General features: G+C 42.8%; 1 pseudogene; it reads left to right on the forward strand.

Annotated features, from left to right (window-relative positions):
* Nucleotides 1-469: 469 nt before the first annotated feature.
* The window catches only part of LOC111957420 (somatolactin-like), a 31,474-nt pseudogene continuing 14,366 nt past the window's right edge, over nucleotides 470-17,577 (forward strand).

Raw genomic sequence — 17,577 nt, forward strand, 5'->3', positions numbered from 1 at the left:
AAGGCAGAGGACTGGAGACTGAAGTCAAAAGCTCCCAGAGTAAATGACTGTAAATCAACTGCTTATTCCACTCATCTACTGGGGAGAGGAGAGTGGTGGGGGAGTGTGGGTGGTAGATGTTTGTCGCTTCAAAGGGTACGCGAAGGTTTTACATTTCACATCCCAAGTGACCTTTGGATGGTTGGTGTCAGAGGCTTTTGTCTCCTCTTTATTAATGTGGTGTGGGTTGGCTGAGTCTTGGTGGTAGGCTGGGGGTGGACTGGGTGTCAGCGGGCTGCCTGCTGGATGCCTGCCTCTCTGAACACTGTGCTAATTGAATTCACTAGACCTACTATCAGCGTGCCTAATGAGACAAAGTGGAAGTGAGGTCTGGGGCCTATCGACAACCCCCACCCCTACCAGCTCCCCTCCCCCATCCCTCACACACCAGGCAGTGCCTGGGGCAAACGCTTCACTCAGATCTGTCAGCATGGGGCTTGTGAAGAGGGCCACAGTCAAAGGCCTGGCACACAACAGCCACCCTGGAGCTCACCTGGGAGATCACAGCCGACGTGGTCTCTGGACAGGCCACTGCATGCTGCTGGAGAGGCTGAGGTGTGGAATCACTGTAGAATCAGAACAGAGCAGTCTTGTTATTAGTATTAATATCAAGCATTCGTTTTAATATTGTAACGGTCCTGACCTGTTTTATGGTGTTTTTGTATGTGTTTAGGTCAGGGCATGTGTTTTGGGTGGGCAGTCTATGTTATCTGTTTCTGTGTTGGTTTTTGGGTTGCCTGGTATGGCTCTTAATTAGAGGCAGGTGTTTGGCGTTCCTCTAATTAAGAGTCATATTTAGGTAGGCGTTGTCACAGTGTTCGTTGTGGGTGATTGTCTTCCGTGTTTGTGTTATGTTTGCACCATACGGAACTGTATACGGTTTGTTTCGGTTTATGTAGTCTGTTTCCTATTCGTGCGTTCTTCGTGTCTATGTAAGTTCTCATGTTTAGGTCAGTCTACGTCGTTTGTTATTTTGTATCATTTCAAGTGTAGTTCGTGTTCGTTTTTCGTCTTGTTAATAAATATGTATTCAAACTTCGCTGCGCCTTGGTTCCCTCAATACTCCTCCTTTTCCGAAGATTGGAGAGGAGGAGGATCGCCGTTACAGAATCACCCACCATTCCAGAGCCAAGCAGCGGAGTAAACGGAGTAAGGACAGGAAAGAAGGACAAGGACATGGGACGATATATTGGACGGAAAGGGTTGCTACACATGGGAGGAATCCTGGCTGGTAGGATCGCCTCCCATGGAACAGCGGAGGCACTGAGAGAAGCAGAGGCTACCGGAATTATGAGGGGACGCGTCTTGCACGGAAGCCCGAAAAGCCCGTGAGTAACACCCAAAAATTTCTTGGGGGCTAAGAGTAGTGGGCCAAGGGCAGGTAGGAACCTGCGCCCACTTCCCAGGCTTACCGTGGAGAGCGGAGTACGGGCAGGCGCCGTGTTACGCAGTAGAGCGCACGTGTCGCCTGTACGAGTGCATAGCCCAGTGCGGGTTATTCCACCTCCCCGCACTGTAGGGCTAGATTGGGTATTGAGCCAGTGTCATGAGGCCGGCTCAACGCGTCTGGTCTCCAGTGCGTCTCCTCGGGCCGCTTACATGCACCTGCCCTACGCATGGTTTCCCCGGTCCCTACATAGCCCGGTGCGGTTATTCCACCTCCCCGCACTGGTCGGGCAACCGGAGCATTCAACCAGGTAAGTTGGGCAGGCTCAATGCTCAAGAGAGCCAGTACGCCTGCACGGTCCGGTATTTCCGCGCCACCTCCCCGCCCCAGCCAGTACGAGTACCTACAGTGCCTACATTACGCACTAGGCTACCAGTGCGTCTCCTGAGCCCTGTTCCTCCTCCACGCACTCTCCCTTAGTGCGTGTATCTAGCCCGGTGCCTCCAGTTCCGGCACCACCACTAACCACCTGTGCGTCTCCAGAGCCCTGAACACACTGTATCTTCTCCCCTACTAATCCTGATGTGCTTGTCCTCAGGCCGGTGTCACCAGTGCCGGTACTCGCATCAGGTATAGAGTGGGCTTTGAGAATGCAGTGTGCCCTGTCCCTGCTCCCCGCACTAGTAGAAGGTGCTTATCCTTAGCCAGGTGCCTCCAGTTCCGGCACCACGCACCAGGTCTACAGTGCGCAGTATCGGCCAGAGCCATCCGTCTCACCAGCCCATCTTGAGCCATCCGTCTCCCCCCCATCTGAGCCATCCGTCTCCCCAGCGCCGTCTGAGCATCCGTCTGCAATGAGCCTGCAAAGCCGCCCGTCTGCCGTGAGCCTGCAAACCCCCCTCTGCCATGAGCCTACAGAGCCGTCCGCCAGACAGGAGCCGCTAGAGCCGCCCGCCAGACAGAGCCGCTAGAGCCGTCCGTCAGACAGGATCTGCCAGAGCCGCCAACCAGAACAGGACTCCAGAGCCGCCAACCAGACAGATCTGCCAGACCCCAACCAACAGATCTGCCAGACCCCAACCAGACAGATCTGCCAGAGCCGCCAACCAGACAGGATCTGCCAGAGCCCCAGCCAGACAGGATCTGCCAGAGCGTCAGCACCATGAGCTCCAGACCGTCACACCATGAGCGACAGAGCCGTCAGAGAGCCATGAGCGTCGAGAGCCGTCAGCCTGCCATGAGCGTCGAGAGCCGTCAGCCACCATGAGCGTCGAGAGCGCAGCCACCAGTCGAGACGTCGCCAGCCATGAGCGCAGAGCGTCAGCCACCATGAGCGCGAGAGCCGTCAGCCTGCCATGAGCTGCAGAGCCGTCAGCCAGCCATGAGCCAGAAGCCGTCAGTCAGCCATGAGCTGCCCTTCAGCCAGAAACGGCTATTTACCCAGAACTGCCCCTCAGTCCAGAGCTGTCTCTCTGTCCGGAGCTGCCTTTCAGTCCGGAGTTGCCCCTCTATCATTATCTCCCTCTCTATCTTGATCTACCTCTATATTCTTATCTATCCCTCTGTCTTGATCTATCTCTCTGTCTCGCTGTGTCTCTATTAGTGATGATACTAAGAAGATTTTGTGGGGGTAAAAGGAGGTGGACATTCTTAGAGGGAGATGGAAGCTAGGATGGACTATTGTGGTGTGGGGACAGCGTCCAGAGCCGGACCACCACCGTGGTCAACTGCCCACCCAGACCCTCCCCTGGACTTTGTGCTGGGCGCCCGGCGTTCGCACCTTGAGGGGGGTTCTGTAACGGTCCTGACCTGTTTTATGTGTTTTTGTTGTGTTTAGGTCAGGGCATGTTTTTGGGTGGCAGTCTATGTTATCTGTTTCTGTGTTGGTTTTGGGTTGCCTGGTATGGCTCTTAATAGAGCAGTGTTTGGCGTTCCTCTAATTAAGAGTCATATTTAGGTAGCGTTGTCACATGTTCTTGTGGGTGATTGTCTTCCGTGTTTGTGTTATGTTTGCACCATACGGAACTGTATACGTTTGTTTCGGTTTATGTAGTCTGTTTCCTATTCGTGCGTTCTTCGTGTCTATGTAATTCTCATGTTTAGTCAGTCTACGTCGTTTATTTTGTATCATTTCAAGTGTAGTTCTGTTCGTTTTCTCTTGTTAATAAATATGTATTCAAACTTCGCTGCGCCTTGGTTCCCTCAATACTCCTCCTTTTCCGAAGATGGAGAGGAGGAGGATCGCCGTTACAAATATAAGCATCTACAGCAGAAGCAGCCACAACAGTCATCCCCATAATCAACATCAGAATCATTGTCAGTATCACTAGCAGCAACTACTGAAGGGGTGGAACATTTACATTTTTCACAACAAAAGTCAAAACTGATTATAAGAAAAATCTATGTCAGTTGATATATAGTATTTGCATGTATGTAAGTAGCACAAACATAATTTTTGGAGCTTTGTGTGATTGCCTAGTGAGCCCACACAGCATGAAAAGCAGCAGACCAAGCCTGATGAAAGCGATCCAGCAGCCCACACAAAGGAAGTGTCACGTAAAGTGTTCCTAAAATAAGAGAAACTGAACTAATTACGCTCTGTTGTTGTTTATATGTCATTTGTGCCTCCATGTTTTATTCATCAGGACGCCAGGCGGCTATGCCATTTCTTTTTTTCCTCTGTTAAATCTTATTTCAAACGGGACCGTTGAGCCATGGAAACTCGTTCCGAATCCCAATGAATGTGTTTCTCCATGGTGAAGGAATAAAATATATATCTTTGTGAGAGTGAAGCTTCGGCATGGCAAATAGATCGAGAGGGCTTTCTAAGTGTTACCTGACAATCACTGCCACACAGCAAGCCAGGCCATCTGAAGCCGCGGGTTAAAAAACTGGAAAGAGATGACTTGTTTTGGTACTAAGACACCTGGTTCAGAGTGCCTCCAGAGCACTAATTGCTCAAAACACTTTGATGTTTGATGTTATTCTGAGCAGGATGCTCCACCATCTTGACAGGCCAAACTTTAAAACATGTTGAGTCCCCAATTACAGAGAAATACAGGAAAGACAGAGTATTAATTGGCTAAGTCAATCTTCTATAGACACTATGGCTCTGGATGGCTTCCCTTGGTCCTCACATTATCTGGTAAGCTGTGCTTATTTATCAAGTGAGGCAAACAATGCTCAATAACTACCTGTAGGATCTCTCCCAGTTAATATGCCTGTCATATTCCCTGCAGACTGTGATATGTGTATGGTATGCACCAGCTTCCCTCCGGGAGTGATCAGAGTCGCTAGGGAATGTCTACCTGTTCGAGCAGCACCACATCAACACCCACCATAAGCTATAGTAAAGGTTACACGTGAATACTGGTAGTGTACATTTTGAAAATAAAAAGTAAGGAAAATTGCAATGTAAGGCATCTCTCCTACAGGTCTACAGAGGATAAGGTCAAACACATGGTATACATGCTCACAATAAACCAAACACACACTCTCCAGGTCTCAGAGCTCATATGAAACCTTTCTACTTTCCTCCACTGGGCTTTCATTAAGCATTTCTGAGCAGCCATCTGGCTGACTCTCAGTTGAAGGCTCTGCTCTGAGCCCAACACCTGATACTGGGATCACAAGGCCTGTCTCAGAGCATGTCTCAGTCCAAGAGAGAGAAGCATAAGAGAAAGATAGAGAGAACGAGACAGAGAACATGAGAGAGAGAGAGAGAGGATGAAAGAGAGAACTAGACAGAGAACAAGAGAGAGAATTAGAGAGAGAGAGAAAGGGATGTGGAGACTGGAGAGGGAAAGAGAGAGAGAGAACGAGAGAGAGAGAGAATGCATTAGAGAGAAAGAGAGAGCGAGAGAGCGCGAGAGCGAGATGTGAGACTGGAGAGGGAAAGAAATAGTGAGAGGACGAGAACGAGAAAGAGAATGAGAGAGCGAATGAGAGAGAGAGAGAACGAAAGAGAGAATGAGAGAGAGAACGAAAGAGAGATTGAGAGGGAACGAGAGAGAAAGAGAGAGAAAGAGAGATGGAGAAAGAGTGAGAAGTGAGGAACGAGAGAGAAAATGAGAGAGAGAGAAAGAGAGAGACTGAGAGCTACAGACCGAGAGAATGAGAGAGCGAATGAGAGAGAGCGACACAGAGCAAGAGAAAGAGAGACGAATGAGAGAGAGAAAGATGTACTCAGTAGGAGAGGATGTACTTAGAATAAGAAGTAAAGGAGAGAGGAGTGGGGCTTTAGAGTACATGTGCCCCAGGGAGGATAGTGTAAATTGCCCATTGTCTTCTTTCCATCAGGACATTCTTCTGGGGTAAACCTAGCCAAGCATTTTCTACCTGCAAAACCCACTTTGAAGGTGGGCAAAGCAAAGCCTCTATTGTGGGCGTTGAGTGGAGCTGCACCTCAGCACAATAAATCCCCTACTCAATGCTGTGGGTGTGTACCAGGCTTTAGTCTACGCATTATCCATTTTCTCTTTCCACTTGGCGTGACAAACTGACGGGCTAAATGCGGAAAGACAGTTTCACCTTGGATACACCTGCATACCTAGTCTGAGGTGATTGGCAAGGCTCTGTGACCAATATAACTTAAGGCTTGACTTAGCATTCCTTTATTCCCAGCAGAAGTGCGTGCACAGGGGAACAGGGTAAACAACAGTGCAGCTTTCTCGCCACAGGATCCACAGGGAAAATAACAAGCTTTATTCATCCCAAATGATCATCATAATGATAACCTCTAATTGTTTACCTGCAGAAGTACTCTTCTGGAGAGTGGAGGGGAAGAGGAGTTAATCGTGGGAAGCGATGGAGCTGGAGAAGGGAGGATTAGAGAAGGGGTCCTGAGCTCCTGACTGCTGAAACATAAGAAGGATTTTGTCTGATCAGAGAGAGCACTTAATTAAGCCTGGGGCAAGGTGGTAATCGATCTGTACCACAGAACAGTCATCTGGCGGTCTACTCTCCTTGCTCATCGCACTCTGATCACTTAGAGGAGCACAATCAGGTTCACGGACAAGACACACTAACACACACAAGATACACTAACACTCACCATCTGAACCCATCTCTTGGGAGATTCTGAACAAGAAAATGTTGCACTATGAGCAACAAGCCTTGAGAAAAGAGTAGGGTGATGCAAATTACAGCCACACAATGTAGGTGTAGGCCTATTTCTTGTACGCATTAATATGTGGAAGAAAATGTTCTACCTTTATCCACACACCTGCTTATGAAATGGCTTTTGTTATTTAATGGCTTGTCATTGTATAACAAATGAGAACACCGTTATTGAACTTGTACTTAGTTTTGTCTGCTTTCATTAATTAGGAGGAATTAACAAAAACCATTAAAAGTGTGGTTTAGTATTACCAGGATCCATTAATTAGTCTATCCTGGTGTTTTCTAAAGCACACTCAGCAATGCTAATTGGAACATAAAAGGTTTAATCAAAATAGCCCCTTTCTTTCTTGGAACACATTAAATATTTATTTTTCTCAATGTTTACTTGTGTTCCACTCCATGATGATAAAAAACATGGTGACCTAAATGCAACAGTCGTAAAGAAGCGTAATTATATGAATGTGTAATTCTCCTCGCTGCCTAAGGACTATGAATATTGCACTGCAAAATTGACTGTCTCTTTGTATTTCAAAGTTCTCATTAAAGAACTTCACATTGCCTATTTTCTCTATTTCTCATCTCTTGAACAAATAAGATGGTCGCAGAACAAACCCCAGGCTGATCCCCCACCCGTTGGCTTCATGATTTTGCTCATATGAAATCATAATGATGATAATTTATCAAGCAAGCCAAATCAGAGGAACACAGATGGTATCTACTACAGTAGTTATTTAAGGAACACGTTGAATGAGTGACAACAGAAAGTTTCCCCCCAGCTCTGTGGTAACTTCTGGTCCCTGTAGTAAAATTCAGTTTTACTCAGACCTCATCAACATTTTTAGTTAACTAGGCAAATCAGTTAAGAACAAATTCTTATTTTACAAACCCGGACGACGCTGGGCCAATTGTGCACCGCCCTATGGGACTCCCGATTACGGCCGCTTGTGATACAGCCCTTTGTCAATTTGTCTGTTTTTACACTGTGTATTTTTTTTAGCAACTGCAATCATCATTACCCCTAAAGTCCCCCTTTGGTGAGCCACTCCAAGCAGTGTCCCAACTCCCACTCCCCTCTGCCCTACCGCTCTCCCCTCTCCCTCGCTATCCCACCCACACAGTCTAATTTCAGAGCTGATGACTCTCAAATTGATTACGGTCGGTGCTGATCAACCATTGAGAGGAAGGAGGGGAACCCATCTCATAATTGCCCTGAAATTTTACGCATAATAAATATTAATGTGTGTACTCTTCCCAGAGCTCTCTGTTCGGGGTAAAGTGGCTGTGCACACGTAGGCAAACAGGCACACTCCACATGTCAAGAGGACGCAAGGCCCGCTTCTAGACACGAGTTAGCAGCACAAGCCGAAACCTGTTCTGTTCTGCTGGCGTCAAGGGCATCCATATTGAGTCTGGTTGTCTTCTCCCCCACAACCCTTGGAGATCAAACAATCTCCTTCTGTCTGTTGAGAGGCCAGCATGGCTTGTTAACATCTGATTCTCACACCAACACCAGACAGAGACACAAGGCTACAAGTTTTCATACAAACAGTATGCTGGTAGAAATGAGCAGTGACTGGGTGAAGATGGACAAAAGCCATATCAATGGTATGGTTTTGAATGTGTCCTTGGACTCCAGGATGCTATTGGAAGGTCTTACACACATTATTGTACTGGGACTTGCTTTACAAAGAAACAGACATGCATTGTAAATGGCTGTTATACAATATTGGTTGAATACAAATTGCATGGCTTGTGGATGGAAAATATATATCTGTGAGATGAAACTCAATATTAGGTATGTGTTCCTAATGTTTTGTACACTCACTGTATGCTCTGCTTTTCTTCTGTTATTTTATTCCACGGAGGAAGCCCTATGATTTCTAGATACTGTACTTGGTGTCCAAGGTGAAATTTGTATTTACATAATCTCTCACAGATAGATATTTTCCATCCACAAGCCATGCAATTTGTATTCAACCAATATTGTATTACAGCCATTTTCAATGCATGTCTGTTTCTTTGTAAAGCAAGTCCCTGTACAATAATGTGTCTAACACCTTCAAATAGACTGTACTGAAGAACAGCCTCAATTTGTTGGGGTATGGACTCTACATGGTGTCGAAAGCATTCGACAGGGATGCTGTCCCATGTTGACTCCAATGCTCCAACATACAGTTGGCTGGATGTCCTTTGGGGGGTAGACTATTCTTGATACACACAGGAAACTGTTGATTGTGAAAAACCCAGCAGTGGTGCAGTTCTTGACACACTCAAAACGGTGTGAGTACTACCATACCCCGTTGAAAGGCACTTAAATATTGTGTCTTACACATTCACCCTCTGAAAAACGCACATACAAGGCTCAAATCCATGACTCAACTGTCTCAAAGCTTAAAAATACATTTTAACCTGTCTCCTCCCTTTCATCCACACTGACTGAAGTGGATTTAACAAGTGACATCAACAAGGGATCATAGCTTTCACCTGGTCGGTCCATATTTTTTACATTTATTTAACTAGTCAAGTCAGTTAAATGATGGCCTAGGAACAGTGGGTTAACTGCCTTGTTCAGGGGCAGAACGACAGATTTGTACCTTGTCAGCTCAGGGATTCGATCTTGCAACCTTTCGGTTACTAGTCCAGCGCTCTAACTACTAGGCTACCCTGTCGCCCCATATCATGGAAAGAGCAGGTGTTGTTAATGTTTTTTACACTTAGTGTATATCAAGTATGAAATTCATAATGCACACAAAAAACATGCAGTTGCTGTTTAATCATGTGGGCTCCACATGATTTCTTTATTTTCAAGTCACTGGATTCATTGTTCAGCGTTAGAGAGCTATACAGTTTGAGAAATAGAGTTGCAACTGGGAGGTTATTGAATAATTGCCCAGAGAATTTGTCAACCTGTGTACCTTATACTTATCAAGGTTGAGTAATATTTTCTGACAGTACAACCAATGTATAAAGAATACCAAATACAAACAATCGTCAAGCAACAGAAAATAGAGAAAATCCTCAGCATCTTCATTTGTCACTGTTGTGATGAAAGCAAGGAGTAATTCATGCAATTCTGGAAAAGGCAATTAAATGTGGGGAAAAGCTTCGAGCAACACTAAAGCATTAAAATGTTGTTTGTTTTTTTACCAAAATAAATAACTCCCTAAATATGTTTGGTTTAGTTTTTTTACTTACAAGACCTTGTTGTATTTTTCATTTGATTTCCAAAGTACTAACTTTTTTGGTATGCCAGTCAAAAGTTTGGACACACCCACTCATTCAAGTTAATATTTTTTTTTTACTATTTTCTACATTGTAGAATAATAGTGAAGACATCAAAACTATGAAATAACACATCTGGAATCATGTAGTAACCCAAAAAGTTTTAAACAAAACAACATATATTTTATATTTATATTTGAGATTCTTCAAAGTACAGTAGCCACCCTTTGCCTTGATGACAGCTTTAAATAATCTTGGCATTCTCTCAACCAGCTTCACCTCGAATGCATTTCCAACAGTCTTGAAGGAGTTCCCACATACACTACTGTTCAAAAGTTTGGGGTCACTTAGAAATGTCCTTGTTTTCCATGATAACATACATGAAATGAGTTGCAAAATGAATAGGACATATAGTCAAGACGTTGACAAGGTTATAAATAATGATTTTTCATTTAAATAATTATTGTGTCCTTCAAACTTTGCTTTCGTCAATTACAGCCTTGCAGACTTTTGGGATTCTAGTTGTCAATTTGTTGAGGTAATCTGAACAGATTTCACCCCATGCTTCCTGAAGCACCTCCCACAAGTTGGATTGGCTTGATGGGCACTTCTTACGTACCATATGGTCAAGCTGCTCCCACAACAGCTCAATAAGGTTGAGATCCGGTGAATGTGCTGGCCACTCCATTATATGAACCAGCTGACTGCTTCTTCACTAAATAGTTCTTGCATATTTTGGAGCTGTGATTTGGGTCATTGTCCTGTTGTAGGAGGAAATTGACTCCAAATAAGCGCAGTACACAGGGTATGACATGTCATTGCAAAATGGAGTGATAGTCTTCCTCCTTCAAGAACCCTTTTACCCTGTACAAATCTCCCACTTTATCACCACCAAAGCACTACCAAACCATCGCATTGCCTCCACCATGCTTGACAGGTGGCACTCCTCCAGCATATTTTCCTTTTTTCTGCGTCTCACGAATGTTCTTCTTTGTGATCGTGACACCTCAACCTTAGATTCGTCTGTCATAACACTTTTTTTCCAATCTTCCTCTGTCCAGTTTCTGTTCTTTTGCCCATCTTAATCTTTTATTTTTATTGGCCAGTCTGAGATATGGCTTTTTCTTTGCAACTCTGCCTAGAAGGCCAGCATCCTGGAGTCCCCACTTCACAGTTTATGTTGAGACTGGTGTGTTGCGGGTACTATTTAATGAAGCTGCCAGTTGAGGACTTGTGAGGTGTCTGTTTCTTAAACTAGACACTAATGTACTTGTCCTGTTGATCAGTTGTACACCGGGGCCTCCCACTCCTCTTTTTATTCTGGTTAGAGCCAGTTTGCTCTGTTCTGTTTAGGGAGTAGTACACAGCCTTGTACGAGATCTTCAGTTTCTTGGCAATTTCTCACATGGAATAGCCTTCATTTCTCAGAACAGGTATAGACTGACGAGTTTCAGAAGAAAGTTATTTGTTTCTGGCCATTCTGAGCATGTAATCAAACCAACAAATGCTGATGCTCCAGATATTCAACTAGTCTAAAGAGGCCAGTTTTTAAATCAGGACAACAGTTTTTAGCTGTGCTAACATAATTGCAAAAGGGTTATCTAATGATCAATTAGCCTTTTAAAATTATCAACTTGGATTAGCTAACACAACGTGCCATTTGAACACAGGAGTGATGGTTGCTGATAATGGGCCTCTGTATGTCTATGTAGATATTCCATTAAAAATCTGCCATTTCCAGTTATAATAGTCATTTACAACATTAACAATGTCTACACTGTATTTCTGATCAATTTGATGTTATTTTAATGGACAAAATTTTTGCTTTTCTTTCAAAAACAAGGACATTTCTAAGTGACCCCAAACTTTTTAACAGTAGTGTATATCTAGCACCATCTCAATGGGGTTGAGGTCAGGTGATTGTGGAGACTAGGTCATCGGATGCAGCACTCCATCACTCTCCTTCTTGGTCAAATAGCCCTTACACAGCCTGGAGGTGTGTTGTGTCATTGTCCTGTTGTTAAACAAATGACAGTCCCACTAAGCGCAAACCAGATGGGATGGCGTATCGCTGCAGAATGCTGTGGTAGCCAATCTGGTTAAGTGTGCCTTGAATTCTAAATAAATCACAGACAGTGTCAACAGGAAAGCACCCCCACACCATCAAACCTCCTGCTCCATGCTTCACGGTGGGAACCACACATGCAGAGATAATCCGTTCACCTACTCTGCATCACAGAGACGGTTGGAACCAAAAAACAGACCAAAGGACAGATTTCCACCGGTCTAATGTCCATTGCTCGTGTTTATGGCCCAAGCAAGTCTCCTCTTATTATTGGTGTACTTTAGTAGGGGTTTCTTCGCTGCAATTTGACCATGAAGGCCTGATTCACACAGTCTCCTCTGAACAGTTGATGTTGAGATGTGTTTTTTACTTGAACTCTGTCAAGCATTTATCTGGGCTGCAATTTCTGAGGCTGCTAACTCTAATGAACGTGTCCTCTGCAGCAGAAGTAACTCTGGGTCTTCCTCTCCTGTGGCTGTCCTCATGAGAGCCATTTTCATCATAACGCTTGATGGTTTTTGCGACTGCACTTTAAGAAACTTTCAAAGTTCTTGAAATGTTCCAGATTGACTAACCTTCAGGTCTTAAAGTAATAAGTCATTTCTCTTATCTTATTTGAGCTGTTCTTGACATAATACGGACTTGGTCTTTTACCAAATAGGGCTATCTTCTGTATATCAACCCTACCATGTTACAACACAACTGATTAACTCAAACGCATTAAGGCCAGGCACCACAGGCAAAAATTGTGATTTTGCTTCCATCTGTCAATTTTCAGATTTTGGGATATTTTGCAACTATAACTTCCATACTTACATAAAATGCACAAATGAATTGGCAATAATGTATATTAATACTTTATTTGTATAATTTTATCCAAACTCCAGCAACTACACCTACCATAAATCCCTTTCTTGAAAGCATGTTTCATGTAGTACTTAAACCGCTAACCCTAACCCTAGCCCTAGCTTATTAACTCTCCATGTTGAATCATATATCATTCAACAGCTTGTTTTCCGGAGCATATCGTTAGCTATTCCATACATGGCTACATCCTTTGTAGACGTAGTGCTTCGTGCTGAAAGATTAGTAATTTCCTGACATCCGATTGGTTACTGGCATTTAAAGGCCCTTTCCGGCAACCTGATTGGTTAAAATGCCTCACGTGCCGCGCAGCATTTCTTTGTCTCTCAGCGTAAAGAGAGACAAAATGAGAAAATCTCGAAGAATATACCTACAGTATGTGAATAAAATTAGGCGATCTGTCAGCCAATGTGAGAAAAGCAGTGAATGAAACAAAAAAATTGCCTGATCTGCCGATTGAGGCAGTGGCAGTACAGGTAGAGGAGGAAAAGGAGGTAGCCCACAGAAACGCGTTGAGATGCAAATTAGTTGAGATGAAGACGACAACTAGCAGCGATCAACCAGACAGCAGCCAGCCAACAGTGGCTTTTATTCCACGTCTTAAATAAACCAACTTGTACATGATTTGAGTTGCCCCAAGTGTCTAAACACTGGACTGAAAATCACCAACCAGTGATTCTGTAATTCTCTCATGATAGAATGTGCAGACTGTGAAGGTGATCGTGATGCATTTAGGAGGGGTGTCTACACTTCCTCCAGGCTGCAGGAATGCTCCAGTGGAGATGTGTCATTTTATATAAATGTGAGGATGGTTCTTCTAGCCCACGAACATGTACTTGGTTATGCAGCTCTAAAGCAAATAAGCAAAGTCCTAGGGATTCCTTCCTTGCTTATCCAGCTCATATTAGAGACACAACAGGAGAGTGACAGGTCAATTAAAAAGTTAGAGTAGCACATTATTGTCAAGTGACTTGCTGTGTATAAATAATATTCATTTCCTTGCTCCACCGAATGTATTCAAAGTTAACAAAACAGAGTGACAGGAAAACATAACTCTACAATGAGACTGGCACATAGGCCTACAGTGTCATAGGGCTGTAGCCTAATGTGATTAGTAAGAAATTAGCCTTACATAAAGTAAATACATGCTGATATGCTAATATTTACATAGGGTAACATGCTGATATTTAGTCCTGCAGTTATCTCTGTAATGTCAACAGACATAATAAGTATTTTTCCCCCCCACTTTAGTTGCAGAGATTCAGAGAGGGCTACAGTCAATGGAGAACGCTGAAAAGCTAATTAGAAGAGTATACGCAGATATAGACCCAGACATAGCGGAGATGCTTAAGGAGGATGAGGATGCCATCATAGACATTCATGTATCCTTCAATGACACATGGCACAAGAGAGGATTCACTTCCAACTACGGGATAGGTGTGTGCATTGGTGCTGGTACCAGTGAGCCATAGAAAATGATGAAGATCCACACAGTCACAAACACCTTGGAGGCCATATATTTTTTTAATAGAGAGGTTGCGCAGAAAATGGAACCAGTATATGATAGTATGTCAAATGATAACATCCTCAAAAGAATGTAGCACGGAAGAACTCAGAATGCAAATGAATGTCTGAACTCTGTAATATGGTCGCGATGCCCAAAAACTGTCTTTGTGGGAAAAAGCCACATTGACGGAGAAGCCAGTATGGTAGTAGCAATGAGGGAGCCACTGCTATAACAAATGTGAGGAGCAAATTATGGTTTGACGGCACTTTGGTGACACTGGAGCGATTGGAGAGGAAATGTGAGAGCTGATTCTGCTTCAATGGAGTGTGCCAAGCGTAGGTGCAGGTCCCATGACACGGTCAAGAAAGTAAAGTGTCACCAGCAACAACTCAAAGAGGGTCTTACATATGGGGCAGGGATAACTGATTAATGTTCTGCACATTTCAACAGCCATACAAAATCCTTGTACAGTATGTGACAAATTGAGCAAAGTGATATGAGAATTTGACCAGTATTCAAAGCATACGCTCTATTACTTGAAACAAATGTATTTAACATGCTAATGTATTTGTAAAAAGTACACTACCATTCAACAGTTTGGGGTCACTTAGAAATGTTCTTGTTTTTGAAAGAAAAGCACATTAAACACATTTCTGTCCATTAAAATAACATAAAATGTATCAGAAATACAGTGTAGACATTGTTAACGTTGTAAATGACTATTGTAGCTGGAAACGGTTGATTTTTAATAGAAAATCTACATAGGCGTACAGAGGCCCATTATCAGCAACCACCATTGAATCACTCCTGTGTTCCAATGGCACGTTGTGTTAGCTAATCTAAGTTTATAATTTTAAAAGGATAATTGATCATTAGAAAACCTTTTTGCAATTATGTTAGCACACCTGAAAACTGCTGTCCTGATTAAATAAGCAATAAAACTGGCCTTCTTTAGACTAGTTGAGTATCTGGATCAGCATTTGTGGGTTCGATTACAGGCTCAAAATGGCTAGAAACAAAGCACTTCTGAAACTCATCAGTCTGTTCTTGTTCTGAGAAATGAAGGCTACTCCATGCGAGAAATTGTCAAGAAACTGAAGATCTCGTACAACGCTGTGAACTACTCCCTTCACAGAACAGCCTTTTGGAATTATGCTAGCACAGCTGAAAACTGTTATCCTGATTAAAGAAGAAATAAAACACGGCAAACTGGCTCTAACCAGAATAGGAAAAGGAGTGGGAGGCCCCGGTGCACAACTGAGCAAGAGGAAAAGTACAATAGAGTATCTAGTTTGAGAAACAGATGCCTCACAAGTCCTCAACTGGCAGCTTCATTAAATAGTACCCGCAAAACACAAGTCTCAACATCAACAGTGAAGAGGTGACTCCGGGATGCTGGCCTTCTAGGCAGAGTTGTAAGGATAAAGCCATATCTCAGACTGGCCAATAAAAAGAAAAGATTAAGATGGGCAAAAGAACACACACACTGGACAGAGGAAAGAAAGGAGGAAAGAAATTCCACAAATGAACTTTTAACAAGGCACACCTGTTAATTGAAATGCATTCCAGGTGACTACTTTGTGAAGCTGGTTGAGAAAATTCCAAAAGTGTGCAAATCTGTCATCAAGGCAAAGGATGGCTACTTTGAAGAATCTCAAATTTAAAACATTTGTCACTGGCCTACACACAATACCCCATAAAGTCAAAGTAGAATTATGTTTTTCAAAATGTTTACAAATTACAAAAAAATGAAAAGCTGAATTGTCTTGAGTCAATAAGTATTTAACCCCTTTGTTATGGCAAGCCTAAATACGTTCAGGAGTAAATGTGCTTAACAAGTCACATAATAGGTTCCATGGACTCACTCTGTGTGCAATAATAGTGTTTAACATGATTTTTGAATGACTACCTCATCTATGTACCCCACACATGCAATTCTCTGTAAAAAATATTCCAAAACAGTGATCCTGTTTGCAACAATGCACTAAAGTAAAACTGCAAAAGCATTACCTTTTTGTCCTAAATACAAAGTGTTATGTTTGGGTTAAATCCAATGCAACACATTACTGAGTACTGCTCTCCATATTTTCAAGCATAGTGGAGGCTGCATCATGTTATGGCTATGCTCGTAATCGTTAAGGACTGGGAGTGTTTTAGGATAAAAAAATATATGGAATGGAGCTAAGCACAGGCAAAATCCTATAGGAAAACCTGGTTCAGTCTGATTTCCACTAGACACTGGGAGATGAATTCACCCATCAGCAGGACAATAGCCTAAAACACAAGGCCAAATCCACTCTGGAGTTGCTTACCGGGAAGACAGAAAATGTTCCTGAGTGGCGCAGTTACAGTTATGACTTTAATCTGCTTGAAAATCTATGGCAAGATCTGAAAATTGTTGTCTAGAGCTTGAAGAATTTTGAAAAGAATAATGGGCAAATGTTACACAATCCAGGTGTGGAAAGCTCTTAGAGACTTACACAGAAAGACTCACAGCTGTCATCGCTGACAAAGGTGATTCTAACATGTATTGACTCAGGGGGTTGAATGCTTATCTAATCAAGATATATTAGTGTTTTATTAAACCAAAACAAACAAAATCGATTTGATTTTTTGATTTTGACATTAAAGTATTTTGTGTAGATTGTTGACCAAAAATCTAAATTAAATATATTTGAATACCACAAAATTTGGAAAAAGTCAAGGGGTGTGAATACATTCTGAAGGCACTGTACATGCAGGGGATTAACGTAGTACTGTAAATGGAATGCTACAAGCTGATCTTGAGCATTGAAGTAGATTTTTTTTTCTGTAGATATTAATCCTAGAAAAAACAAAGAAAATGACAAATGTAATTCATAGGGCTGTCAGAGTTAATCAGTTAACTTATTGTAATTCTAGTGCACAATTATTATTTTTAAAGCTAACACATTCTCAATACACTGCAAACATCCCAAATACATAATCAACACAGCTAAAAACAACAATGCAATGTAAAAACAAGTTTACACTGAGACATCAGAAAGTTTGCTTTCTCAAATAATATTTTTTTTCTCATCATTAATTCAGAGAAAATCAATACATCTATGTTCTTGTAATGTTTTCGTAACACAAATCTTAAATTACAGTTTAATTTCATAGTCTAAAAACGCTTTCGCTTTTTTTTTAAGTCTAAAAATGCCACTCTTTCGAAGATCAGAAAAATTGGATCCACTAAAATGTGCATGACGCCAACTAAGGGGGTTTAATTTTCCAATCGACAGACAGGACAGATCACTTATTTTGATTCTCAGAATGGATTAACACATTTAATGGTGTGGGTTTTGGGGACCGTAATACTGTATGTAGGACACTCAGTAATCAGAGACAAAA

The sequence above is a fragment of the Salvelinus sp. IW2-2015 genome, linkage group LG4p (assembly GCF_002910315.2).
Source record: "Salvelinus sp. IW2-2015 linkage group LG4p, ASM291031v2, whole genome shotgun sequence".
Taxonomy (NCBI): domain Eukaryota; kingdom Metazoa; phylum Chordata; class Actinopteri; order Salmoniformes; family Salmonidae; genus Salvelinus; species Salvelinus sp. IW2-2015.